At 55.2% G+C, this 27,445-nt stretch overlaps 1 pseudogene across 1 annotated transcript; it reads right to left on the bottom strand.

Moving 5' to 3' along the window:
- Positions 1-7,223: 7,223 nt before the first annotated feature.
- Positions 7,224-27,374, bottom strand: LOC144742172 (uncharacterized; annotated as a pseudogene). The gene is made up of 2 exons (XR_013590067.1): positions 21,156-27,374; positions 7,224-11,104 (listed from the first exon to the last, which is right to left on the bottom strand). The product of XR_013590067.1 is annotated as an uncharacterized LOC144742172 (transcript).
- Positions 27,375-27,445: the final 71 nt, after the last annotated feature.

The following is a 27,445-nucleotide window of genomic DNA, read 5'->3' as shown; positions in this document are numbered from 1 at the left end:
AGACTCACCATCACCGCTACCATCATCACCACTACCCCCATCACCACTACCAACATCACACACAGACTCCCATTCCCCATTACCCCTATGCACGTGTGCGCGTGTGTGTGTGTTTTGATATGGGTCCACGTGTGTGTGGGTGTGTCTCGGGGTGTGTGCACGTGTGTGTGTGTCTGTGTGTGTGTGTGCACGTGTGTGTGTGTCGGGGTGTGTGCACGTGTGTGTGTGTGTCTCGGGGTGTGTGCACGTGTGTGTGTGTGTCTGTGTGTGTGTGCACATGTGTGTGTGTGTCGGGGTGTATACACGTGTGTGTGTGTGTCTCGGGGTGTGTGCACGTGTGTGTGTGTGTCGGTGTGTGTGTGTCGGTGTGTGTGTGTGTCGGTGTGTGTGTGTCGGTGTGTGTGTGTGTGTCTGGGTGTGTGTGCACGTGTGTGTGTGTGTCTGGGTGTGTGTGCACGTGTGTGTGTGTGTCTATGTGTGTGCACATGTGTGTGTGTGTCGGGGTGTGTGCACGTGTGTGTGTGTGTCGGTGTGTATACACGTGTGTGTGTGTGTGTCTGTGTGTGTGTGCACGTGTGTGTGTGTGTGTCGGGGTGTGTGCACGTGTGTGTGTGTCTATGTGTACGTAGCAGTGTGGGGAGCGGTGGCGCAGTGGTTAGCGCTACGCTGCGCTAACCACTGCGCCACCGCTCACGGCCAACAACTCCGGTGACGATTATCTTATCCGGTCCTGGGCCTCCCCTAGGTCGACTCAGCCTCAAATGAGTACCTGGTGCAGTGTGTAAACATCGCCACTGGGGAGACAAAGGCGGCCTCGTGTGCCACAGTGCCGGCCTTCATAGGCTGCTGCTACTCGCTAACAGCACTTGCCCCAACAGCCTGCTGAGGCTAGCCGGGGGACCTTTGTTTGCATGCGTACACATTCAATATGATTCTGTCTGAGCAGAGCGAGATACTCAAGAGAGAGTCATTTGGCCGCTACTATGAATGTCCACGTGATGATGATGATGAGCACACTTCGATGAAGCTGTGATTTGTAATAGCCAGTGGGGCCTTACTTGGTCAAGTAAAACATGGTTTAGTTTGAGCTGAGAATGAGTGAGACGGTGGGTGGGTGAGTGGGTCGTTGATTGATTGCTATGGTGAGTGAATGGGTGAGTGAATGGGTGGGTGAGTGAATGGGTGAGTGAATGAGTGAATGAGTGAGATGGTGGGTGGGTGAGTGGGTCGTTGATTGATTGCTATGGTGAGTGAATGGGTGAGTGAATGGGTGGGTGAGTGAATGGGTGAGTGAATGAGTGAATGAGTGAGATGGTGGGTGGGTGAGTGGGTCGTTGATTGATTGCTATGGTGAGTGAATGGGTGAGTGAATGGGTGAGTGAATGGATGAATGGATGAGTGAATGAGTGAGGTGGTGGGTGGGTGGGTGAGTGGGTCATTGATTGATTGCTATGGTGAGTGAATGGGTGAGTGAATGGGTGGGTGAGTGAATGGGTGAGTGAATGAGTGAGATAATGGGTGGGTGAGTGGGTCATTGTTGATTGATATGGTGAGTGAATGGGTGAGTGAATGGGTGAGTGAATGGGTGAGTGAATGGATAGTTGAGTGACATGGTGAGTGAATGGGTGAGTGAATGGGTGAGTGAATGAGTGAGATTGTGGGTGGGTGAGCGGGTAGTTGATTGATTGATATGGTAAGTGAATGGGTGAGTGAATGGATGAGTGAGATGGTGGGTGAGTGAATGGATAGTTGATTGACATGGTAAAGTGAATGGATGAGTGAATGAGTGAGATGGTGGGTGGGTGAGTGGGTAGTTGATTGATATGGTGAGTGAATGGGTGAGTGAGATGGTGGGTGAGTGAATGGATAGTTGAGTGACATGGTGAGTGAATGGGTGAGTGAATGGGTGAGTGAATGGATGAGTGAGATGTTGGGTGGGTGGGTGAGTGGGTAGTTGATTGATTGATATGGTGAGTGAATGGGTGAGTGAATGGGTGAGCGATATGGTGGATGAGTGAATGGGTGAGTGAATGAGTGAGATGGGTGGTGGGTGATAGGGCAGCTGAGTGAGTGATATGGTGAGTGAGTGAATAGGTGAGATGGTTGGTAGATGAGTGGGTTATTGATTGACATGGTGAGTGATTGGATGAGTGAATGGGTGAGCGAGATGGGTTGGTGGGTGAGTGGCCAATTGATTGATTGAGCTGGTGAGTGAGTGGTTTCAAGTTGAAGTCACCAGTCTGCTGCCAGTAGCAGGGGGCTGTGATTGCTGCTGCTGCTGCTACTGTGTGCGTGGTCTCGCCTAGGGGCATCCCCAGTGGCAGCTGTCTCTGTGCTGAGGGTTGTTGGGCTTGAGGGGAGGGGTGGGGGGGGATGAGTGTAATCTTCGCTCGCTGTCAAAGTCGCTCCGATTGACGAGTTGGCGGAATCGTGTCGACAGGCTGCTGGGACACGCCGTTATAACGCGTTAGTGTGTGTTAGTGTGTGTGTGTGTTAGTGTGTGTGTGTGTTAGTGTGTGTTAGTGTGTGTGTGTTAGTGTGTGTGTGTTAGTGTGTGTTAGTGTGTGTGTGTGTTAGTGTGTGTGTGTGTTAGTGTGTGTGTGTGTTAGTGTGTGTGTGTGTGTTAGTGTGTGTGTGTGTTAGTGTGTGTGTTAGTGTGTGTTAGTGTGTGTGTGTGTTAGTGTGTGTGTGTGTTAGTGTGTGTGTGTTAGTGTGTGTGTGTGTTAGTGTGTGTGTGTTAGTGTGTGTGTTAGTGTGTGTGTGTGTGCTAGTGTGTGTGTGCTAGTGTGTGTGTGTTAGTGTGTGTGTGCTAGTGTGTGTGTGTTAGCGTGTGTGTGTGTGTGCTAGTGTGTGTGTGTGTGCTAGTGTGTGTGTGTGTGCTAGTGTGTGTGTGTGTGCTAGTGTGTGTGTGCTAGTGTGTGTGTGTTAGTGTGTGTGTGCTAGTGTGTGTGTGTGTGCTAGTGTGTGTGTGCTAGTGTGTGTGTGTTAGTGTGTGTGTGTTAGTGTGTGTGTGCTAGTGTGTGTGTGTGTGCTAGTGTGTGTGTGTTAGTGTGTGTGTGTTAGTGTGTGTGTGTTAGTGTGTGTGTGCTAGTGTGTGTGTGTGTGCTAGTGTGTGTGTGCTAGTGTGTGTGTTAGTGTGTGTGTGCTAGTGTGTGTGTGTTAGTGTGTGTGTGCTAGTGTGTGTGTGTTAGTGTGTGTGTGTTAGTGTGTGTGTGCTAGTGTGTGTGTGTTAGTGTGTGTGTGCTAGTGTGTGTGTGTTAGTGTGTGTGTGCTAGTGTGTGTGTGTTAGTGTGTGTGTGCTAGTGTGTGTGTGTTAGTGTGTGTGTTAGTGTGTGTGTGTTAGTGTGTGTGTGTTAGTGTGTGTGTGTTAGTGTGTGTGTGTTAGTGTGTGTGTGCTAGTGTGTGTGTGTGTGCTAGTGTGTGTGTGCTAGTGTGTGTGTGTTAGTGTGTGTGTGTGCTAGTGTGTGTGTGTTAGTGTGTGTGTGCTAGTGTGTGTGTGCTAGTGTGTGTGTGCTAGTGTGTGTGTGCTAGTGTGTGTGTGTGTGCTAGTGTGTGTGTGTTAGTGTGTGTGTGCTAGTGTGTGTGTGCTAGTGTGTGTGTGCTAGTGTGTGTGTGCTAGTGTGTGTGTGTGTGCTAGTGTGTGTGTGTTAGTGTGTGTGTGCTAGTGTGTGTGTGTTAGCGTGTATATGTGTGGGGAGCGGTGGTGCAGTGGTTAGCGCTACGCTGCGCTATGAACCTGGCGACCCGGGTTCGATTCTCGCTCACGGCCAACACCGGTGACGATTATCTGAACCGGTCCTGGGCCTCCCTTAGGTCGACTCAGCCTTAAATGAGTACCTGGTGCGGTGTATAGTAAACATCGCTACTGGGGAGACAAAGGCGGTCGGGCGTGGTGCTGGCCACCCACCCCCTCGTGTGCCGTTCCGGCCTTCATAGGTGCTCGCTAACAGCACTTGCCCCTACACTCTGTTAAGGCTACACGGGGGATCTTTGTCTTTATCTTTGTTAGTGTGCTAGTGTGCTAGTGTGTGCTAGTGTGTGTCTTAGTGGGTGTGTGTGTGCAACACCGACGACGGATATCTGCACCGGTCCTGGCCCTCCCCTAAGTCGACTCAGCCTCAAATGAGTAAACGGTGCAGTATCGTAAACATCGAACGCTGGGGAGACAAAGGCGGTCGGGCGTGGTGCTGGCCACCCACCCATCCCCTCGTGTGCCACCGTGCCGGCCTTCGTAGGTGCTGCTACTCGCTAACAGCACTTGCCCCCAAGAGTCCGTTGAGGCTACACGGGGGACCTTTGTCTTTGTGTGGAGAAAAGAGTGAAAAGGGAGGAATGAGCGAGGGAGGTTCTGCGTCCATTGTGATGTAGATCCCATAGAGAGTGCGCACACACACACACTCACACACTAACTAGCACACACACTAGCACACACTCACTCACTCACACTAGCACACACACACTCACCCACTCACTCACTCAGTCACACACTCAGTCACTCAGTCACACACTCACTCACCCACCCACTCACTCACCCACTCACACACACACACTAGCAGACACACACACTCAAACACACTCACACACACTCACACACTAACTACCACACACAAACTCACACACACACAAGCAGACACACACACTCACACACACTCACACACACTCACACACTAACTAGCACACACACTCACTTACTCAGTCACACACTCACTCAGTCACTCACTCACTCACTCAGTCACACACTCACTCAGTCACTCACTCACTCACACACACACTCATACACACACACTAGCACACACACACTCACACACTCAGTCACACACTAACACACCCACACACACACCCACACACTCACTCACTCAGTCACACACTCACTCACTCAGTCACACACTAGCACACACACACTAACACACACACACTCACACACACACTAGCACACACACTAACACACACACACTCACATACACACTAGCACACACACTAGCACACACACACACACACACCCACCCACACACACACTCACTCACACACACACTAACACACACACACACTAGCACACACAATAACACACACACACTCACTCAGTCACACACTCACTCACCCACTCACTCACACACACTCACACACTCACTCAGTCACACACTCACACACTCACTCACACACTCACACACTCACTCACACTTACACACTCACTCACCCACTCACTAACACACTCACACCCACACACTCACACCCACACACTCACACCCACACACTCACACCCACACTCACTCACACACTCACCCACTTACTCACCCACTCACACACTCACTCACACACTCAGTCACACACTCAAACACTCACTCAGTCGCTCACCCACTCACTCACTCAGTCGCTCACCCACTCACTCACACACTCACTCACCCACTCACTCACACACTCACTCACCCACTCACTCACTCACACACTACTCACACACTCACTCACTCACCCACTCACACACTCACACACCCACTCACTCACCCACTCACACACTCACTAACACACTCAGTCACACACTCAAACACTCACTCACACACTCACTCACTCACACACACACTCACACTCACACACTCAGTCACACACTCAAACACTCACTCACTCACACACTCACTCACACACACTCACTCACATACTCACACACTCACTCACCCACTCTCACTCATCCACCCTCACTCACTCACCCACTCTCACTCACCTTGTGTAGCACCCTCACTCACCACCAGGGGTCACAAACACACCCTGTAGCACCCTCACTCACCACCAGGGGTCCACACACACCCCCTGTAGCACCCTCACTCACCACCAGGGGTCCACACACACCCCCTGTAGCACCCTCACTCACCACCAGGGGTCCACACACACCCCCTGTAGCACACTCACTCACCACCAGGGGTCCACACACACCCCCTGTAGTACCCTCACTCACCACCAGGGGTCGACACACACCCCCTGTAGCACCCTCACTCACCACCAGGGGTCCACACACCCCCTGTAGTACCCTCACTCACCACCAGGGGTCCACACACACCCCCTGTAGCACCCTCACTCACCACCAGGGGTCCACACACACCCCCTGTAGTACCCTCACTCACCACCAGGGGTCGACACACACCCCCTGTAGCACCCTCACTCACCACCAGGGGTCACACACACCCCCCGTAGTACCCTCACTCACCACCAGGGGTCACACACACCCCCTGTAGTACCCTCACTCACCACCAGGGGTCCACACACCCCCTGTAGCACCCTCACTCACCACCAGGGGTCCACACACACCCCCTGTAGTACCCTCACTCACCACCAGGGGTCGACACACACCCCCTGTAGTACCCTCACTCACCACCAGGGGTCACACACACCCCCTGTAGTACCCTCACTCACCACCAGGGGTCCACACACCCCCTGTAGCACCCTCACTCACCACCAGGGGTCCACACACACCCCCTGTAGTACCCTCACTCACCACCAGGGGTCACACACACCCCCCGTAGTACCCTCACTCACCACCAGGGGTCACACACACCCCCTGTAGCACCCTCACTCACCACCAGGGGTCCACACACACCCCCTGTAGCACCCTCACTCACCACCAGGGGTCCACACACACCCCCTGTAGCACCCTCACTCACCACCAGGGGTCCACACACACCCCCTGTAGCACCCTCACTCACCACCAGGGGTCCACACACACCCCCTGTAGCACCCTCACTCACCACCAGGGGTCCACACACACCCCCTGTAGCACCCTCACTCACCACCAGGGGTCACACACACCCCCTGTAGTACCCTCACTCACCACCAGGGGTCCACACACACCCCCTGTAGCACCCTCACTCACCACCAGGGGTCCACACACACCCCCTGTAGCACCCTCACTCACCACCAGGGGTCCACACACACCCCCTGTAGCACCCTCACTCACCACCAGGGGTCGACACACACCCCCTGTAGCACCCTCACTCACCACCAGGGGTCCACACACACCCCCTGTAGCACCCTCACTCACCACCAGGGGTCCACACACACCCCCTGTAGCACCCTCACTCACCACCAGGGGTCCACACACACCCCCTGTAGTACCCTCACTCACCACCAGGGGTCGACACACACCCCCTGTAGCACCCTCACTCACCACCAGGGGTCACACACACCCCCTGTAGAACACAATCATCATCGTTTCGCCAACGCCATCGGATGGAGCTGCCTTTGTGTGCCAAAAATATCGGAAGGTTTTATTCCAAACGGGTTTCATTTGACAGCCTTCCCTCAATTCGCCAGGCGAGAGAGCGACACGCTCAAAACATTGAAGACTCAAGATTAAAAAAGAAAGTGACTACATTCATCAACCAAATAACTTCGTGGTTGTTATTGTTATTATCGTTTTATATATATATCTATGCATTCGTGTACGTTCATAAATTAAGTAACGTTGACGCAATTCCGGCAATTATACGCAGGATTAAACGATGGCAATTTTTAAAAAGAAGTCTCAATGGAGACTCCAACATCATGTGACCCTCCCTGGTCTCTCCCTGTATCAATCAGGATCCGATCCTGAGACCCAGTCTCACAGCGCCTCAATCAGGATCCGATCCTGAGACCCAGTCTCACCGCGCCTCAATCAGGATCCGATCCTGAGACCCAGTCTCCGATCCTGAGACCCAGTCTCACCGCGTCTCAATCAGGATCCGATCCTGAGACCCAGTCTCCGATCCTGAGACCCAGTCTCACAGCGTCTCAATCAGGATCCGATCCTGAGACCCAGTCTCACGGAGCCTCAATCAGGATCTGATCCCGAGACCCAGTCTCACCGCGCCTCAATCAGGATCCGATCCTGATACCCAGTCTCACCGCGCCTCAATCAGGATCCGATCCCGAGACCCAGTATCACAGCGTCTCAATCAGGATCCGATCCTGAGACCCAGTCTCCGATCCTGAGACCCAGTCTCACCGCGCCTCAATCAGGATCCGATCCTGAGACCCAGTCTCCGATCCTGAGACCCAGTCTCACCGCGCCTCAATCAGGATCCGATCCTGAGACCCAGTCTCACGGAGCCTCAATCAGGATCCGATCCCGAGACCCAGTCTCACAGCGTCTCAATCAGGATCCGATCCTGAGACCCAGTCTCACCGCGCCTCAATCAGGATCCGATCCTGAGACCCAGTCTCACAGCGTCTCAATCAGGATCCGATCCAGCGACCCAGTCTCACCGCGCCTCAATCAGGATCCGATCCTGAGACCCAGTCTCACCGCGCCTCAATCAGGATCCGATCCTGAGACCCAGTCTCACCGCGTCTCAATCAGGATCCGATCCAGCGACCCAGTCTCACCGCGCCTCAATCAGGATCCGATCCTGAGACCCAGTCTCACAGCGTCTCAATCAGGATCCGATCCTGAGACCCAGTCTCACCGCGCCTCAATCAGGATCCCATCCTGAGACCCAGTCTCACCGAGCCTCAATCAGGATCCGATCCTGAGACCCAGTCTCACAGCGTCTCAATCAGGATCCGATCCTGAGACCCAGTCTCACCGCGCCTCAATCAGGATCCCATCCCTAGACCCAGTCTCACCGCGCCTCAATCAGGATCCGATCCCTAGACCCAGTCTCACCGCGCCTCAATCAGGATCCCATCCTGAGACCCAGTCTCACCGCGCCTCAATCAGGACCCGATCTTGAGACCCAGTCTCACCGCGCCTCAATCAGGATCCCATCCTGAGACCCAGTCTCACCGCGCCTCAATCAGGACCCGATCTTGAGACCCAGTCTCACCGCGCCTCAATCAGGACCCGATCTTGAGACCCAGTCTCTCCGCCCGTCACGTCTCCCGGTGCCACACGACTCAAAGTGAGTTGCCGCTGTGCCCCAGTATCCGGCTGATGTTGTGTGCCGGTCGGCTGCTCTGCTGCTGCTGCTGCTGCTGGTGCTGCTGCTGCTGCTTGACCGCCTCCGCCGCCGACACGGCCACGCCCAGCGACGCGCCGCTGCCGACGCCGCCAACGCCATCCGCGCCCAGCGCCGGCGAGGCCACCGGCACCACCACGGGGGCTGTGATCTCGGGGAAGAGCGCCGTCAGGTTGAAGTTGGAGAGGTGCGCTGCGTGCGCCAGCCCCCCCCCCGGCGGCCCCACCGTCGCGCTGCCGCCGCCGCCACCGACTCGGCCCGGCACGTCGGGCAGCAGCGAAAATCCCGGCTGAGCGAAGCCGACGGCGCGGGAAGGGGAGAGGAGAGCGCCGAACGACGGCGCCGCCGGCTGCGGCGTTTGCGTCGTTGCCGATTGCGAGCCGAGGCCGCAGCCGACGACCTTGTCGGCCCCGCCGGCGTTACCGCCGCCGGTGGCGCCGGTGGCGCCGGTAGCGCCGGTAGCGCCGAACAGCTGGTTGGGGAAGTAGGCGATGGGGATCTCCGCGGAGAGGCCGGGACGCGACGCCGGGGAGTACGCGGGGAAGTACGGCGCCGCCACGTTCGCCGGGGCTGTCTCCACCGGGAGCAGCGAGGCCGCCGCGTGGTGGTGGTGCGGGTGGTGAGGGTGGTGGTGCGGGTGGTGGTGCGGGTGGTGGTGGTGAGGGTGGTGAGGGTGGTGGTGAGGGTGGTGGTGAGGGTGGTGGTGGTGCACGCCGGCAGAGTCGGCGCGACCCATGAACGGGTTCCCCACTCCCGGCGTCCCCGCGCCGCCCACGTCCGGGACGAACGGGAAACTGGCAAAGTTCTGCGCGGCGAACGCTCCGTGCTGGTGGTGGTGGTGATGGTGGTGATGGTGGCCCGGCGACAGCACCCCCTCCGCGCCCAAGAACGCGCCGATCGGCGGCGCCGACGATCCGGACAGCGACGACAACGACGACGACGACGACGACGGGACGTGGGTCGCCGGGACGTGGGTCGCCGGGCCGTGCCGGGCATGCGGTGCCACCGCTGCCACCGCCGCTGCGCCGCCGTGAGGCCGGCAGAAAGCCTTGGCCTGCCGGCCACCGCCACCGCCACTCGGTCTGCTGCCCGCTTTACCGACCGCAACTTGAGCATCTTGTGACTTCCCGCGCTGCTGCTGCTGCTCGGTGCTCTGCCGCAACGACTCCACGGTAGCAGCGGCGGCGGCAGCGGCGTCCCTTCTGCCGGAGCCGTCTCTCTGCGCCACCTCGAACAGGCCGTCCGTCTTGCAGGCGTACGCCTCCGACGACAACGGCGTTGACTGCGCCGCCGACGCCGCCGCCGTCACCAAAGCCTCGGCACCGTCCGCGTGTCTCAGCGACGCGGGCCGAGCCGTCGCGGTCGCGCTGCCGCTGCCGTGCAGCTGGTACCCCCCCCCGCTGCTGCTGCTGGTGCGGCTGCTGGTGCGGCTGCTGGTGCGGATGCTGCGGGACCGCCCGCTGCGCCGGGAGACACCCGTCGGGCGCCAGCGTCGGGGCGTACAGGCGCTGGGCGTCGTGCACCGGCGGCGGCAAGAAGCACGGCGGGTTGAGCTTGGCTCGCTGAGCCGCCGATGCCGATGCCGGCGGCGGCTGGTGCTGCTGGTGCTGGTGGTGCGCGTCTCCGGCGATGAGCGCTTCGGCGGAGTAGCTGGAAGCGCGGCTGCGATCGGGACGTGCGTTGGCAACACCGCCCTGCTGCTGCTGCTGGTGCTGCTGCCTCTGCTGCTGCTGCTGCTGTTGCTGCTGCTGCTGCTGGAAGTGGCTTTCCTGTGTCTTCGTGCGCAAGCCGAACAATCCGCCGGCTGCCGTGGGATGCTGGTAAGGTGTCATGTTTGAGAAAGGGAGCTGCTGCTGCTGTTGCTGCTGCTGCAGCTGCAGCTGCTGCTGTTGCTGTTGCAACAGACCCCCGCCGGCCTGCTGCGTGCAGTCATCCGCTAGGGCTGAAGTGGCAGTCGAAGACGAGACCGTTCCAAACTGCTGCTGCTGCTGCAGCCGGTGTTGTTGGTGATGGGGGTGATTATGATGGCTGCTGTGGTGCTGGTGATGCTGCTGCTGCTGCTGCAGGCTGTGGTGGTGCTGAACGAGCTGCTGCTGCTGCTGCTGCTCGAACGTGAAGGCCGGCTGGTTGTCCCTCACGGCCGATAAGGACGATTCGGAAGACGAAGAAGACTTCTGCGACCCCTGGGGAAACATCCGGAAGGCGCGGCGACGCCGTCAACGCAAATCGGCGGCGGAGACGTACCGCAACATGTGGCCGAAACGTCGTGAGAATTATTTTATTATGTTTTATTATTATTATTTTATTGTTTCCATTCTACGTGACTTTACCGAAAGAACCAAGAAGACACAACATTCCTATTCACGTCGCCCACGACGACCGTGGCGACGGGAGCCGGCTGGGTGCGCGACGGCGGCCGCGACCGCTGCCCCAGATCAGGGCGGAGCCGGCGCCGCGTTGAAGTTGTGCACCAAGGGCTACTTTAAACGTGTGTGTGAGTGTACGTGCGTGCGTACATTCGTGCGCGAGGGGCAGAGGTCGCAAACGGGTTTTGATTCCTTACCCGTACCCGTACCTGGCCGCACCAGGGTCGCAAACGGGTACCCGTACCCGGCCTGTGTATGCTCGCTTGCGAGGAATTTGGCGCTCGGGCCGTGGGGTTTAGGATGAAAAAAAATTGCCGGGAGGCACGTCCCGTGCCCCGCGGTGGGAATAGGCATTTCCGTTTTTTCGTCCGTCGCCTTTAAAGTGGTTTAATTATTGATTTAGTGCGATAGCTCTTTATTTATTTATATATTTATTTATGATTGCCGACCTGCACGTGACAAAGCACGCCGTTGCGCATGCGTGAGGGCGGTTGCCACTGGCAACAGGCGGTTTCCCCTGGCAACGGGCAGCAACGCCGTCGCTGCGGGGTGGACGCCATTTTTAATTTCCGTTAAAAATATGCGCACGCATTAACACGCGACGCTGAGGTAAATTCATCAAAGTTTCACGTCCTCTTCACTCCCCCCCACCCCAATGTGTGCAATTACTATTATAGGGTCGGTAGATAATAAAATTATAGCGATTAGACAGTATTATTGTATCGTGGGGGGGGGGGGGTAGTGGCCCCAGCACCCAGCCTCGGCCGGGTGGGCAATCTAGGCGAGGCCGGAGGCTCTGCACGGTACTAGGCCTCGACACCCCACACTTGTCAGGCGAAGACTTTGTGCTATAAACTCGATATAGCCAGCGTTGCGCGGGGGAAAAATACATTAAAAATATTGTGAAAACTTTAAAACATAACATACCAATTAAAATACAACTGTGAAATTAATTTTAAACCCGACCGCGCCAAGAATCGATTCTCTGAATCGTGCAAAGGAATAGAAGGTTGTAGATTCATTTAGAATCGCCCTATTCCCGTTTAATATAAGTTGGTTAATATAAACTGCTACTAACGGCGTTGCCCGGGGAAAAATTTGATTTAAAAAACTTCTGAAAACTTGAAAGCATAACATATACAAATTAAAAGAAAACTCATTAATTAAAATGAAACCCAAGCGCGCCAAGATTCGATTCTTTAAATGTAGACTGCACAAATAGTTATTACGCTAGGTGAGTGTACTGGCAAAGTCACGTAGGTAAAAAACTGAAATTACAATTAATAAAAATAAAATTAAAAAAATCACGACGTTACGGAGGCAACGCAAGTCTCCGTCATCAGGTGGGACCGTCACAGCCAGATTTGCTGTATCAAGTGAGGGGTTTTTTTAAATTAATTTTAATGTAATTTTAATTTTAAAAAATTCCTACGTGACTTTACCGAAAAAACTAAAGAGTATGAATCCTTGCAGTCACAAAAGCTTCAAATCTAGAAGTGTATTGGCAGTCTATAATGTAGACTGTAGCCAGGTTATTAAGCTGGGTGAGCGTACTGGCAGTCTATAATGTAGACTGTAGCCAGGTTATTAAGCTGGGTGAGCATACTGGCAGTCTATAATGTAGACTGTAGCCAGGTTATTAAGCTGGGTGAGCGTACTGGCAGTCTATAATGTAGACTGTAGCCAGGTTATTAAGCTGGGTGAGCGTACTGGCAGTCTATAATGTAGACTGTAGCCTGGTTATTAAGCTGGGTGAGTGTACTGGCAGTCTATAATGTAGACTGTAGCCTGGTTATTAAGCTGGGTGAGCGTACTGGCAGTCTATATAATGTAGACTGTAGCCTGGTTATTAAGCTGGGTGAGCGTACTGGCAGTCTATATAATGTAGACTGTAGCCTGGTTATTAAGCTGGGTGAGCGTACTGGCAGTCTATAATGTAGACTGTAGCCAGGTTATTAAGCTGGGTGAGCGTACTGGCAGTCTATATAATGTAGACTGTAGCCTGGTTATTAAGCTGGGTGAGCGTACTGGCAGTCTATAATGTAGACTGTAGCCAGGTTATTAAGCTGGGTGAGCGTACTGGCAGTCTATAATGTAGACTGTAGCCAGGTTATTAAGCTGGGTGAGCGTACTGGCAGTCTATAATGTAGACTGTAGCCTGGTTATTAAGCTGGGTGAGTGTACTGGCAGTCTATAATGTAGACTGTAGCCTGGTTATTAAGCTGGGTGAGCGTACTGGCAGTCTATAATGTAGACTGTAGCCTGGTTAAGCTGGGTGAGCGTACTGGCAGTCTATAATGTAGACTGTAGCTTGGTTATTAAGCTGGGTGAGCATACTGGCAGTCTATAATGTACACTGTAGCTTGGTTATTAAGCTGGGTGAGCGTACTGGCAGTCTATAATGTAGACTGTAGCTTGGTTATTAAGCTGGGTGAGTCATTTTTTGTCTGTCCGTCTGTGTACGCTCGCTTGCGAGGGATTTGGCGCTCGGACCGTGGGGTTTAGGCCGAATTTTTTTTGCCGGGAGTCACGTCCCTTGCCCAGCGGTGGGAATAGGCATGTCCGTTTTTTCATCCGTCACCTTTAAACTGGTTCAATTATCGATTTATTGATATACAACATTATTTATTTATTTTCCCGTGCCGCTCCGCGCGCGACATTTGCGCATGCGCGAAACGCTGACCGGGGGGTTGCCCCTGGCAACGCACACGCGCTGTGGAGAGAGAGGGGGATTTTCATTCCGTGGGCAAACTTACAAGGTGGGTCGTGCTTATTAACAGCTCCGTTAAAACATAGATAGATATTACTGTTTACTACTAATAATTAAGTAAGAAGATGATAGAGGTTGAGCAATGTTTGATGATCGTACACTATGTAACACGATTTTTTCCCCTGGGTAATAAATGTTACCTTTTTACGTGCTTATGCATCAAAAGTTCAAAAAAGGCTATAATTCCCCACAAACTTTGCTTTTGTGACCAGGACTTTACGTGAAGGCATGACACAAATGCACATCGCGTTTTATCATTAACAAGTAAACCCGTAAAAACAAAGTTTTTCACTATAAGTCCTCTGGCTTGAGATGGCTGCCACCTATGGGTCAGATGATTGTCTGCCAGTATTAAGCAATTGGTAATTAAATATTTAATTTGTTTTCCCTAAACAGTGTAAAATTTTGGAAATTATTTTTCACGAATATTAATTTTCTCGCACAACGAGTCTGTGTGGAAAATGTCAGCTCGATTGGATCACGGGAAGTGGGTTAAAAAACGACCGAAAGATTTGCACGGTCGTAAGCAAGCAAGCAAGCGAACTTAATATAAAAGGATTTAAAAATAGCTATATTTCTAAATATCACTGTCCTTGTCACAAAAGCTAAGTTTGAGGGGAATTACAGCCTTTTTGGTACTTTTGAGGCATAAGCGTGTAAAAAGTAACACTGACTATCCAGGGACTAAAACAATCATCACTTTTCTGTTGCACAGTGTTTATAATCGATACAAAATTCGATCTTTTAAGAGTTTTTTTTAATAAATTATAAATAAATCTCTTTCTCTTTCGCTCCAGCTTATTCACACTTCCATCCTCCTTGCGGGGGTTGGTTAGTGAGATTTGTTTATTCGGGTTAATTTGTGTGCATTTGGACATAGTTACAGGTAACGTAAGTTTATTAATGAGTAACTTTTTATTTCACACTTTCGCTCGCGGCAAATTAAAAAATCAAAATGGCGGAAAATGTATTATCGTACTTAATTTATTATTTAAAACGGTTGCCTTTCATTTTGTATTTGCCTCTTTCAGTAATGCCACGTAAATAGAAACACAAGGACAAAACATTCAGTTTGTTTTAAGATTTTTTTTTTTAGGTGTGTAAGTCCAAGTGTGTGTGTAACACTGACTACCCTGGGATTAAAAAAATCATCACTTTTCCTTTGCACAGTGTTTATTAACGAATCAAAATTTGATCTTCGTCGACTTTTTTAATTTTTAAAATAAAGATAAAATAAATCTTTTTCGCTCCGGCTTTGATTGCTGCGCATCTGCTCATATTTTCAGGTGTGATACTTTTTTCCTTTTCATTATTTATTTCGTTTTGAAATTATTTCTTGGCAAAGTTGAAAAACAACCTGCCGGAAAAACCCTCATGATTCTACTTCATTTATTATCAACTTATAGTTTGATAAGTTCATAATATTTTTTTAGATATAGTACTGAGGTTATTGTATTGTTATGTTGGTAAAATGATAAGAGTCACATTTGCTTTATAAAATTTCGTTGGTGTGCATCTCATAATTACAGATGCATGAATGCTCCTCTGAAGAAAACTTGGAAATAAAGATCACAGGAGGAGAGAGATAGGCCAGGCCGATTACGCTAACAAGCTTGCTGATTGGTGACGGGAGTGAGGTTTTTCTTTGCGGCAAAAATGCCAAAAAGAAAAAAATCAAGCCTCTCTCTCCAAGAAAAAAAAACACCCGAAGAGAGTGGCGCTGTACCACGCAAAACAACCAACGCAGGAGCAGCAACTTTCTCAAACAAACAACGAAGGTGTCTCAGTAGCACAGGCTGAGGAAACTGAAGAACAGCGTGCACTAAAACAAACGACTGAATGCACAGCAACTGCAGCAACCCAAGCTGAAGTCAATCCTGAACAGGGTACATCTCGACAAGTCAGGGAGCGCACAGTCACTGCAGGGGCACGGACTAAAGAAAATCCTGAACATCGTGCATCTAGACAAGCCAGGGAGCGCACAGTCACTGCAGCGGCGCGGGTTGAAGAAAACCCTGAACATTGTGCATCTCGACAAGCCAGGGACATCGTGCATCTCGACAAGTCAGGGATCGCACAGTCACTGCAGCGGCGCGGGTTGAAGAAAACCCTGAACATCGTGCATCTCGACAAGCCAGGGACATCGTGCATCTCGACAAGTCAGGGATCGCACAGTCACTGCAGCGGAGCGGGTTGAAGAAAACCCTGAACATCGTGCATCTCGACAAGCCAGGGACATCGTGCATCTCGACAAGCCGGCACAGTCACTGCAGCGGCACGGGTTGAGGAACCACAACATCATAAAACGGTGCGCCAGAGGCAAGTCTGTGATGCGGCTGCATTGAGAACAAGAAAAAATAACCCGGACTGGAACAGAGCAGCTTTTATTTACCAACCAGAGATCGATTATCAATCCACGGTGATAATAGGCTGTGTGTCAATTACTTGCGCAGAATGTGGTGCTAAAAAGTGGAAAGGAGAATCCAAGGGAATGTGCTGCAGTGATGGAAAAGTCAAACTTTGCCTTGTGCAGACGTCCCCCGAGCCACTCAAATCCTTGGTATCTGTATTCTTAGGTTTTTTCGGTAAAGTCACGTAGGTAAAACATTAAAATTAATAAAATAAAAATCACGACGTTTCGGAGGCAACACACAAGCTTCCGTCTTCAGGTGGAACCGTCACAGCCACGACAGCTGTATCAAGTAGCTCATTTACTTGATACAGCTGTCGTGGCTGTGACGGTTCCACCTGAAGACGGAAGCTTGTGTTGCCTCCGAAACGTCGTGATTTTTATTTTATTTTACTTTTATTAATGTTAATGTTTTACCTACGTGACTTTACCGAAAAAACCTAAGAATATGAATCCTTGCAGTCACGAAAGCTTCAAATCTAGAATCCTTGGTATCTGGTCATACCCCGGTGTCTAAACACTTTCTGACCAACATCAGGAAGTACAATTCCTGCTTTCAAATGACTTCTTTTGGTGCGACTAAGGAGATAGTGGAGCCAGGATTTATGCCCACATTCAAAGTTCAAGGCCAAGTCTATCATCGAATTGGATCCATTCAGCCACTGACTGGTGGCGAAGAGCCAAAGTTTCTTCAGATATACTTCATGGGAGATGAAGGTCAGCAAGGCAACCAGCGATGTAGCAATGTTCCTGGTGCCAGACTAGAAATTGTCCTCTCCCTCCAAGGGATGCTCAACCAACACAATTTATTGGTTACAAGTTTCATAGTCTGTGTTTTTTGTAGTGCCTTACTATAGTACAAATAAATACGTGTTTTTCTACCATTGACCATGTACTTATGACTCACTGGATTCGATAAAAGACAAAGGCATGTACATGTTATGTAGTAGTACAGAGTTCATCTTAATTTTGGAGCTTTCGTGACTGCAGGAATTCTAACTTAGCAATCTTTGAAATACGTAATCAACCAGGGTATGCGTTCATTGTGTGTTGACCGATTCTCTGTGTTGCATTACATTACATTTCGATATTTTGCTAGGTTATTTAATTTTAGTGTGTCTTTCTCCTAGTTTTCAAGCTTGCGTACCGTACCCCGTCGTCGTCCACTCATTGACATGCTAATTTTTTCTCTGCCCCCTCCCTCTCTCCGCCCCCGCCCCCTCTCTATATTTAAGGCCTCGTCACAGAGACGATCTCTCTCTTTGTGCCGATACGTGTTTTCTCTCTGTGTGTCTTTGTGATATCTGTCTGCTTATATGTCTGTCTATAGTTTTCTGGTTAGATTTGTGTTGCTATTTCCTTTATACCTGATGATGATTGCTTGTGTTGCAATCGAAACGTCGTAGTATGCTATTATTTTATTTATTATTTTATCTTTATACGTGACTTTACCGAAAGAACCAAAGAATAGTACAGAGTTAGCCTGATAACTTTAATCTAAATTGTTTTATGGTTGTTATTGTTAGACTTGCATCCCACTGGGATTTTTGCGCGCAGCGTTGATATACGGTGTTTTTTCAGGAAGATTTTGCTGTTTTTTCCTGGATGTTTCTATCGCGCGTCGTCACTTTAAGATGTTCTTTGTTCATGTTTTTGTTTGTTGCAGTTGCACCTGAGTCAAGAGCCGTATAAAAAGGCACTAAATAAATGTTAACTACAATTGAATACATGTTTCTGTTTGTCTTCTTGCGTATGGCACTTTTGGAGAGCTAAATGTCAATGTTCAGGTCCGCTGGCAACGAAAGGGCTTCAGGAGAGAGCTTATGCAAGTCGTGTTATTCCTACATTGAAGAGACGGAGACCACACTGGCTTATTATGTGGTCCATCATTTGGGTTCACAGGTCCATTGCTTATTTAGTATTACAGTTTTTATTCTCCTAAACACGTTAAATTCATACACAAATACTTTTTACGTACATTAAACTTTTTGTATTTGTGTATGTAATATATGTACTACCACACTCGGTATGTACTGCTGTCATCACAGCAGGTACCACCACACTCGGTATGTACTTCTGTCATCATAGGTACCAACACAGTATGCATTGCTGTAGTGATAGCAGATACCACCTCAGTTGGTATACACTGCTGTAGTGATAGTAGATACCGCTATCGAGTTGGTAGATACCGCTATAGTAAATACTAAAACAGTCAGTATATACCACTACAGTCAGTCAATACTGCTACAGTCATTATATACTACTATACAGTCAGTACATACTCCCACGGTGAGTAGCTACTAGAGTCAGTAGATACTATTATAGAGTGAGTAGATACTGCTATAGAGTTAGTAGTTACTACTATAGTCAGTGGATACTACTATAGAGTCAGCAGATACTATACAGTTAGTCGTTACTACTATATAGTCGGTAGATACTACTGCAGGCCCAGTAAATACTATGGTCAGTAGTTACTACAGTCACTAAATACTACTACACAGTCAGTAGCTACCAGAGGTGTGGACTCGAGTCATGTGACTTGGACTCGAGTCAGACTCGAGTCATGAATTTGATGACTTGCGACTCGACTTGGACTTGCATAACAATGACTTTGTCCCACCTATGAGATGTGGACTCGAGTCATGTGACTTGGACTCGAGTCAGACTCGAGTCATGAATTTGATGACTTGCGACTCGACTTGGACTTGCATAACAATGACTTTGTCCCACCTCTGGTAGCTACTACTGGCTCAGTAGAAACTACGGTACAGTCAGTAGATACTACTACGGAGTCAATAGATACGTCCTCTGTTGTATGTAAGGTGTGTAGGTATATATACCTACGAGGGGTAAAGATATTTTTGAGGGGGGGGTCCACAATTTTCGGAAACCTTTTACATCAACTATTTGCCCCACACTTTCTACAACTTTTTGGACTTGTGCAAGCCTCATGTATTTGTTGGTGGAGAAATGTACGAATGGCCCAACGGGCTTTGACAATACCTTCGTATCTGTGTATATATATGTAAGGTTTTTAAGAAATATATTTTTCACCCGGGCAACGCCGGGTACTTCCGCTAGTAGACTATACATTGTAATATTACACTATGTATTATTCTACCCACCCTACTGTATACCACACTGCTGTATATTCACTATACAATTACGGTACTATATATTTCCTTATACAGTGATACCTCGGTTCACGAACTTAATTCGTGAACTGACTCTGGTCGCGAACCGAATTGGTCGTGAACCGAGGCACATTTTCCCATAGGGTTCAATGTAAATCCGGTTAATCCGTTCTGACCATTTTTTTTGGTTTTTGAAGCACAAAAAAATGAAATAAATTACAATACACATTAGTACTGTACAGTATAGTAATGTATAAAGAGAGAACACTAACCTTGCTTGAGATGACTTCAGTAAGCACTCAAACGGGTGAACTGTACAATACAGTAAGTACAGTATTGTACAGTACAGTAGTACAGTACAGTACTGTATGTGCTAAAAAGCACACCAAAAAGCAAAAAGTCACTGAAAGTGTCTTCACAGTACTCACAGTACTTCTTTCTGTGTCTCTTCTTCTCTCCACGATCTTCCTACAGGAAGTCACGACCACGTGACGGCCTGGAAATAGCATTGAAATGGCCGCGGCTCCTGCTCGTGAACCGAAGCGGAGTTCGTGAACCGGAGCAGATTTTTATGAACTTTTCTGTTCGTGAACCGAGTTGTTCGTGAACCGGAGCGGAGTTCGTGAACCGGAGCATTTTTTTATGAACTTTTCTGTTCGTGAACCGAGTTGTTCGTGAACCGGAGCGGAGTTCGTGAACCGGAGCAGATTTTTATGAACTTTTCTGTTCGTGAACCGAGTTGTTCGTGAACCGGAGCGGAGTTCGTGAACCGGAGCATTTTTTTATGAACTTTTCTGTTCGTGAACCGAGTTGTTCGTGAACAGAAGCGGAGTTCGTGAACCGGAGCAGATTGTCATGAACTTTTCTGTTCGTGAACCGAGTTGTTCGTGAACCGAAGCGGAGTTCGTGAACCGGAGCAGATTGTCATGAACTTTTCTGTTCGTGAACCGAGTTGTTCGTGAACCGAAGCGGAGTTCGTGAACCGGAGCATATTGTTACGAACTTTTCTGTTCGTGAACCGAGTTGTTCGTGAATCGGAGCGGAGTTCGTGAACCGGAGCAGATTGTCATGAACTTTTCTGTTCGTGAACCGAGTTGTACGTGAACCGAAGCGGAGTTCGTGAACCGGAGCAGATTTTTATGAACTTTTCTGTTCGTGAACCGAGTTGTTCGTGAACAGAAGCGGAGTTCGTGAACCGAGGTATCACTGTATTTGCCCCACACTTTCTACAACTTTTTGGACTTGTGCAAGCCTCTCATATATTTGTTGGTGGAGAAATGTACAAATGGCCCACCGGGCTTTGACAATACCTTCGTATCTGTGTATATATATGTAAGGTTTTTAAGAAATATATTTTTCACCCGGGCAACGCCGGGTACTTCCGCTAGTAGACTATACATTGTAATATTACACTATGTATGATTCTACCCACCCCACTGTATACCACACTGCTGTATATTCACTATACAATTACGATACTATATATTTCCTTATACATTATATTAAACATTACACTTTTATACCTACTCTCATATTGTGACGGGGTCACCTCACCTGGAAGCCGTCCTTGCCCATTGGCTGCTGGAGACTTCGAAAGTGCGCCAGATGCCCCGTGACGGCAGCTGCGGCCGCCTGCTGCTGCTGCTGCTGTTCCTGCTGCTGATGCTGCTGCTGCTGCTGATGCTGCTGCTGATGCAGCCCAAAGCGGCCGGCCGATGCAACGGCATCCGCGGCGCCCGCTGAAGAGAAGGGATCGGCAAACGCCAGCGGCGCCCCGGCAGAAGCCGCGTCGGCGCTAGCCAGCGGGTACGAATGTCGGTGAGCCACCGCACCTCGGCTTTGCTGCTGCTGCTGTTGCTGCTGCTGTTGCTGCTGCTGCTGTTGTTGTTGCTGCTGTTGTTGCTGATGATGGTGTGCATTATGCTGAGCCAGCAGATGCTGCTGTTGCTGTTGTTGCTGCTGCTGCTGTTGATGGAGATGGAGGTGGTGGTGGTGAAGCTGGTGCTGGCCGGGGACAACAAAACCAGCGTAGGTCCTCGCGTCAAACGCAGCTCGGCTCCTGTCCGAGCGCGGCTCTGCCGAACGGCCGGCCTGCTTCCTCCTCTTCGACGAGGACGACGACGATGACGACGTGGTGGACGTGGTGGTGGACGAGGTGGACGAGGTGGACGACAGCTGCCGCTTTCCGCTCTCAGCCGCGCCGGCTCCGCCAGCCCTGGACCTCCCGGTGCCGAGATCTTGGCTCATGGGCGAGGCCGCGGGAACGGCTGAGAACGAGATGCAGCTCAAGTCACAGTGCTGCTGCTGCTGTTGCGGCTGCTGCTGTTGCTGCTGTTGCTGCTGCGGCTGCTGTTGCTGCTGCGGCTGCTGCTGTTGCTGCTGCTGCTGCATCTGTTGCTTCCGTGGCACAGCGAGCGCCTGCTGCTGCTGCAGTTGCAGCTGATGATGCGAGATGCCCTGCCGCAATCCCTGCCGCGTTGACAGCTGCTGCAACTGCTGCAGCGCTTGCTGCGTCTGCTGCTGCTGCTGCTGTTCCGCCTGCTGCTGCTGGGGCAAGCCCGGCAGGCGCCCCATGACGGCGCCTGCCGGGCTGCCGCCGGCGCCAAGCGGGTTCTCCCCCGCCGGCTTCGGGCCCGGCTCGGGCGCCGCGTGACGGATCGGCAGGGCGCAGGCGACCGCAGGCTGTTGCAGCAGCAGCAGGGACGACCTCACGCCGCCACCGCCGCCGGTCTGCACGCTGGCGGGCAGCTCGGGCGCCATCCGGTCGCCAAAAACCGCGCCGGCGCTCCCCAGCAGACTCCCCAGGCTCTCCGCTGCGCTTCTGCCGGTGCCGCCCCCCACGAGGTTGTTGACGCCGCTCAGATTGCTCCCACGGGCGCTACCAACGCCGAAGCCGCTGGCGCCGCTGCTGCCGACCAAGTGAGACATCCTGCTGCCGAGGCCGCCGCAGTCGCCCGGCCCGCCGGAGCCGCCGGAGACGCCGAAACCGCCGCCGCTCCCGTTGCCGAAGCCGCTCCCGGCCGCATTCCCGACGCCGAAGTTGGCGCCGACCAAGTGGCCGCCGGCGCCGGCGCTCGTGCTCCCGGCCAGACGGCCGCCGCTTCCGCCGCCGAGGTTGCTCCCGCCGCCAATGCCGAGGCCGCTTGCGCCTCCGCCGCCGCCGCTCCCCACCAAGTGGCTCGCGCCGCTCAGCACGCTCCCGCTAACGCCGCCGCTCCCCACCAAGTGCTTTACGCTGCCGAGGCTGTTTGAAGCGGCGCCGCCGCTGCCAAACACGCTCCCGCCGGCGCCTCGACTGCCGAGGCCGCCTGCGACGGCGCTCCCGGGACCGCCGAGACCGGCGCTTCCCACCGAGCGGCCGACGCCGCTCGGCACGCCTCCGCCGGCGCCGCCGAGGGTGAAGATGCTGTCGCCGGCGCTCCGGCAGCTGCCGAGGGTGAAGATGCTGTCGCTGCGGCAGCTGCCGAGGCCGGTGCTTCCCATCGGGTGGCCGACGCCGCTTGGCACGCCTCCGCCGCCGGCGCTGCCGAGGCCGCTTACGCCGGTGCTACCGACAAAGTGGCCGATGCTGACGAGGCCGCTGGCATTTCCGCTTTCGACAAAGCGGCCGCCCCCGACGACGCCGCCTCTGACGACGCCGGAGTTGCTGCCCCTGGCGCTGCCGGCAAGGCCGACGCCTCCCACGAAATGACCGCCGCCCGCGTCTCCCGACGTCGCCCCCCAGCAGCGAACGGCGCCCACCGTCGTCGACGGGCTCCCGGCGCAACCCTCCACCGCGGACGGCGCCGCGCCGTCCTCGCAGCCAGCGCCACCGGCACCGCCGACGACGCAACCGCCACCGGCACCGCCGTGCCCGGCACCGCCGACGGACACCGGCGGTGGCGCCGCCGTGGCCCGGCTGTGCCGCCCACGCCGAGCGTCGCCGATGTCCTCGCTCTCCCGGCTCTCCTCCCCACTCTGCCGGTGCCCTGGCGTCACCGCCGCCTGCAGCTGCTGCTGCTGCTGGTGATGGCGTAGCTGCTGCTGCTGTTGCTCCTGTTGCTGCTGTTGTTGTTGTGAGTGACGGTGGTAGTGTAGGTGGTGGTGGTGGTGGCCGTTGCCGAGCGACGACGCAGGGGGCCAGCGAGCGTCCGGCGTCGGGGCCCGGTCGGCGCCGTCGCCGGGCGCCGGAGACGACGACGACGACGAGGAGGAGGAGGAAGATGAAGATGATGACAGCGACGATGAGGACGACGCGACCGTGAGCAGCGACGCCACCGAGAATCCGTGCGTGCCGGAACTGGGAGCCGCCGCGCCGGAACAGGCGGCCGCGACCGCTGGCGCCGTGCCGGTGCCGGCGGCGTCGTCGGGACGAGGGGCGGCGGCGCCGTCGGGGTGCCCGGCAGCGGCGGGCGGCTGGACGGTGGCCAACGGCAGCGCCGCGCGGCGGGCGACAGAGGGAGGCGGAGGAGCAGGGGCCGGGCGAGGGGGAGCAGCAGCAGGAGGAGGTGGTGCAGCAGCAGGAGTAGCAGCAGCAGGAGGAGGTGGTGCAGCAGTAGCAGCAGCAGCAGGGGGAGCAGGAGCAGCAACAACAGCAGTAGCAGCAGCAGGGGGAGCAGCAGGAGGAGGTGGAGCAGCAGCAACAGCAGCAGGAAGAGGGGAAGCAGCAGCAGCAGTAGCAGCAGCAGGGGGAGCAACAACAGCAGCAGCAGGAGCAGGGGGAGCTGCAGCAACAGTAGCAGGGAGCGCAACAACAGCAGCAGGAGGAGGGGAAGCAGCAGCAGCAGGAGCAGCAGCAGGAGCAGCAGTAGCAGCAGGCGGAGAGCAGGGGGCGTAGGGAACGAAGGGTGCGGAAAGAGCGGCGGAAGTTGACGAGGAGGAGGAGGTGAGAGGCGGAGGGGAGGGAACGCCCGCGGGGGAGGGGGCGGGCGACGAGGTGAGGGGGGGGATGAGAGGCGCCGGGGGGGTCGCAGGTGAAGATTGGGGGGCGAGGAGGAGCGAAGCAGAGGGAGGCGGGAGAGGTGACGACGAAGAGGAGGCGGAGGAGGTAACAGGAGTGGAAGAGGAGAGGAGAGATGAAGGGACGGCTGGAGAAGAGGGGTGGTGGCTTGGCAGAGGAGGGGGGGCAGGGGGTGACAGATCGGCCCCAGGGGTCACGGCAGCGGACAGAGTCGCGGTGGGGGTCGAGGCGAGAACGGGGGAGAGCGTGGCAGAAGTGGGGGGAGATGTGGGGGGAGACGTGGGGAGAGACGTGGGGGGAGACGTGGGGAGAGACGTGGGGAGAGATGTGGGGGTAGATGTAGGGGGAGACATGGGGGGAGACGTGGGGGCGGGAGGTGGAGGAGACAGAGACGGAGGGGCCGGAGACGGAGGGGCCGGAGACGGAGGAGCCAGAGACGGAGGAGCCAGAGACGGAGGAGCCAGAGACGGAGGAGTCAGAGACGGAGGGGCCGGAGACGGAGGAGCCAGAGGCGGAGGAGCCAGAGATGGAGGGGCCAGAGACGGAGGAGCCAGAGACGGAGGAGCCAGAGATGGAGGAGTCAGAGGTGTGGGAGCCAGAGACGGAGGAGCCAGAGACAGAGGAGTCGATGAAGGAGGAGCCAGAGGTGGAGGAGCCAGAGACGGAGGAGTCGGTGATGGAGGAGCCTGAGGTGGAGGAGCCAAAGACGGAGGTGCCAGAGACGGAGGGGCCAGAGACGGAGGAGCCAGACGCGGAGGAGCCAGAGACGGAGGGGCCAGAGACGGAGGGGCCAGAGGCGGAGGGGCCAGAGGCGGAGGAGCCAGAGGCGGAGGAGCCAGAGGCGGAGGAGCCAGAGACGGAGGGGCCAGAGACGGAGGGGCCAGAGACGGAGGAGCCAGAGGCGGAGGAGCCAGAGACGGAGGGGCCAGAGACGGAGGGGCCGGAGACGGAGGGGCCGGAGACGGAGGAGCCAGAGACGGAGGAGCCAGAGGCGGAGGAGCCAGAGACGGAGGGGCCAGAGACGGAGGGGCCAGAGGCGGAGGAGCCAGAGACGGAGGAGCCAGAGACGGAGGGGCCAGAGGCGGAGGAGCCGGAGACGGAGGAGCCAGAGACGGAGGAAGACCGAGGGAAGATGGATGAGTCACCACGCCACTCGAGGACATCGCCGAGGCAGAGTGAGGCGACGCTTCTGCCGTTATCGCCGCTGGCGCCGGTGGTGCCGTCACCGGTTCCGGTACCGCCGCCACAGCCGGCGCCACCGCCGGCACCGTCAAATCGCCACCTCCGCCAGACGGAGGAGCGCCCGCCACCGGCGCCCTTCCCAGCCCGGCAGCAGCCACGGACGAGGCCTCCACGGCTCTCTCCGGCACGCCGCCCCTCTCTCCGCTCTCCCCGCCGGCGTCGGCGTTGGCGGCGGTGCCGTCGGTAGCGGCGGGGGGGCCCCTTCTGCGCCCGCGCTTCTGCCTGGGCGCCGGCTCCCTCCTCCCGCGCATCTTCCGCTTCCTGCCCAGCAGCGCCCGCACCGTCTTGAGGGCAGTGCCGACGCCGGCACAGGCGTCACGGACGGGCGCCAGCGCCGCCGCCGGGCGGATCGGCGCCCCCTCCGAGATGCTGCGGTTGAGGCAGGCGATGGCGCTGAGCGCTGCGCTGGCGCCCGTGCCGCCGGCGGAGTCGGCCCCCGGTTCCGGCCGAAGGATCTGCAAGCGGGCGGCGTGCCCCTCGGCGAAGGGGAGCGACGAGGAGGAGGAGGGGCAGGATAGAAACGACGACGACGACGAACAAGGAGGGGAGGAGGAGGAGGCTGCCGGCGAGGGGCTGAGCGGCCGGATGTTGAACAGCTGCCCGTTCACCAGCACCGTCTGGGACGCCGCACCCGGCACGGGGGCCGCCCGCTGTCTCGGCGCGGCGGCGACGGCGTTGGCGGTGGGTGGCGGTCGTGGCAGGATGTTCACGAGCGGCCGCCCGCCTCCCTTGCAGCAGCCCGAGCTGGCGGCGGCGGCGGCGGGCGTCCTGCCGAGTCTCAGCCCGCCGACGTGTGCGGTGCGGGACGTTCCCCTCCTCTGCGGCTGCTGGACGACGAGCAGCGGCGTTTGCTGCGCTCCGGTGACGCCCGTCGCCCCGCCCCGCCGCTGCTGCTGCCGCCGCCGCTGCTGCCGCTGCTGCGCGGCGGTGACGCTCCGGGCCGACGTCCCCGCGACCGGAGCGGCCACAGGCGGCGGCGTCGGCGGCTGCGCGCCGACCGCCACGGCGACCCGAGGGGCCGTCGGCGGCAACGGCGGCGAACTTTCGGGCGGCGGGACCGGCGCCGGAGCCTCCGACGGAGCTCGCGGCGAAACCGAACCGGCGGCCGGCAACTCGCCGGGCGCCCGCGAGGGAGGGGGACTCTCCGGCGGGCTACCGGCGTCGCCGGCGCCGCGGGCGGCCGGCGGCGAGGGAACCGGCGGCGGGGCCGGGGACGGTGAGAGCGACGACGCCGGCGGGTCAGGCTGCATGGCAACGTCCGGCCCCCGCGCGTCCGCGGCACCGGGGCTCCCCGTCGCCGCGGCGGCTCCGTCGTGGCGGCCGCCGTCCGTCCCGTTCGACGCGACGGGCTCGCGAACGTCGAGCTGACCGGGGGGCGCCACGGGACTTTGCGTCTGGACCACGGGACTCTGTATCTGGGTTCCAGGACTCTGCGTCTGGACCACGGCACTCCGCGTCTGCACCGCGCCCATCACCTCCAGCGTTCCGCAAGCCGTCACCGCCGCCACCGCCGTCACCGCCGCCGAGCCGTCCGTGCCGCCGTGGGGGCCGTGGCCGCGAGCCCCGGGGTAAACGATCAGCGCCTGCGGCGGCTGCGGCACCAACACCGGCACCGCCGCTCCCCGCGCCGTTGCCAGGAGCGTGGCGACTCCCGGCGTCCCGG

The sequence above is a fragment of the Lampetra planeri genome, unplaced genomic scaffold, assembly GCF_965212315.1.
Source record: "Lampetra planeri unplaced genomic scaffold, kcLamPlan1.2.h2 scaffold_886, whole genome shotgun sequence".
NCBI lineage: Eukaryota > Metazoa > Chordata > Hyperoartia > Petromyzontiformes > Petromyzontidae > Lampetra > Lampetra planeri.
This window is presented reverse-complemented; position numbering and strand designations above follow the sequence as displayed.